Here is a 1,873-nt window from a genome sequence, read left to right as displayed (position 1 = left end):
AGTGATCAATTGTATTTGCAAAGAGCGTTGGCAGGAATCCAATCCATTTTTTGTTGTAATTTGGTTAAAAAGAAACCCATATTTCAGACATGGACATTTTTTAAAGGGGTCAAATCTGACCCAAGGACAACAGGAGGGTTAAATGTAACCAGTATACAAACAACAAATACTTTCAGCTCAACCCTGCAGGGAGTGACATGGCTGGTTATGTGTGTTTGCCTTGCTGTTGAAAGGGTATTATTTGTTTCTTTGGTAACATCTTTAAAATTTTATAACTTTCTGTCTGAAGTAGCCTACGTAATACGATGCTAAAGGCACCCAGATTGGAGTTGGTTAGGGCGAAGAATGGTTGAAGCATGTCCCAGGTATCCAGGTTAGATTTCTTTATGATTCCAGGGAACCAGGCTGTGAAAAACTACAAAGTTGCCAGGCATGACTGGGAGGGGTGCTGCGTGCACATTTGTGTGTGTAGGTGTGTTTGTGTGTTGTAATAAAGGGGCATCCCGTTGCGTGGTGTGGAGTTAAGAGCTGTTAAAACGGCTACATCTGAGATTGCAGCTGTGTGAACACATCATCATCGGTGCTCCTGATGAAAGGCAGGGTCGGAGAAACTAGGCCCGCCCTCCACATACTCCATGTGTATCACACGTCAAATATAGTTAAAGTTGCTCTAATCCCAATTATTATATTTGCAATGGGTCAAAATGACTGTGTTTAATGTGAAAGGGCTTGATCCTAGAGATGAATCCACAGATTATCACTCATCTCTGCAATTCTACTCACCTCTGTAGACTGTTTTAGCGTCTTTTAGCTCTTTTATTTTTACCGGCCGCAACTTTAATCTTCTTTAATCTGGTTCACTCTCGCTTCCAGACACATGCTATTCCTGTGAAGAAACATCTAAACGCCCTGTGTACGCTGCCTGCCCACCACCAACTGACAGGCAGACTCAGTTAGGGACTAGCTGTTGAACACAGTGGAGCATTAGCAGCTTTTCTTAAGGGTTGAGCCCAAAACGGAGCTAAAAGAAAAGTGCAACAAAAACTGACTGACATGGCCTATAAATAAATTCTAATGTCACTTCCTATGTCTGCTGGATGTGTGCCAGGTGATCTCCTTTGTAAGGTGATAATATGTCAGTGTTGTGTTTACAGCTTGTTACACTGCCCCCAAGTGGCCACCAAAACATAAATTTATGTATATACAGTATACACGTGTGATCACTATTGATGAAAACACATTCTTTACTTGTGGAACCATAACCTTAGGCCCATAACCTTATTTTCAACTCAACCAAGACTTAGCCACAACCCATAATGACACTATCCTCCCCTGAAAAATGCCCACAGAAGTAGTTTGTTCAAGCAACAATTAAGACCTCATATTGGTTGCACCCTCTAGTGGCCTGGTAATTATGACGGGAGCAAAGCAGGGAGTAAGGTGAGGAAGTATAATTCCGGGTAAGAGGGCAGGTTGGGGGGGGGGAGTGAATGGGTCAAACAGGCACAGGACTTTTAACAAACACAGGACTTTCACCCAGTAGACCTGGACTTTGTGTCCCATTTGAATATAAAAGTACATGGTGATTTTTACTTTTTAAATTGCTAATTTATGAAACGCTCTTGTAGGTCGTTTTAGAAGGTAGCAATAAACTACTTATAGTGTAGTGTGGTTTGAAAGACTTGTTGCCCATGATTTGTAACCATGGTAACTATAATCAATGGGCTTGGGTCAAAGAGCAGGAACAAAGTGAACATAGAGTAGTGTTTCTTTAACAGTTTGCCAATGCATCATGCTAGCATCTCATATGCTACACACAGCTTTGTGAAGGTGAAGCAATACTCAGTCAGAAACACACACACACACACACACA

This window comes from Etheostoma spectabile, chromosome 18 (assembly GCF_008692095.1).
Source record: "Etheostoma spectabile isolate EspeVRDwgs_2016 chromosome 18, UIUC_Espe_1.0, whole genome shotgun sequence".
Lineage (NCBI taxonomy): Eukaryota > Metazoa > Chordata > Actinopteri > Perciformes > Percidae > Etheostoma > Etheostoma spectabile.
This window is presented reverse-complemented; position numbering follows the sequence as displayed.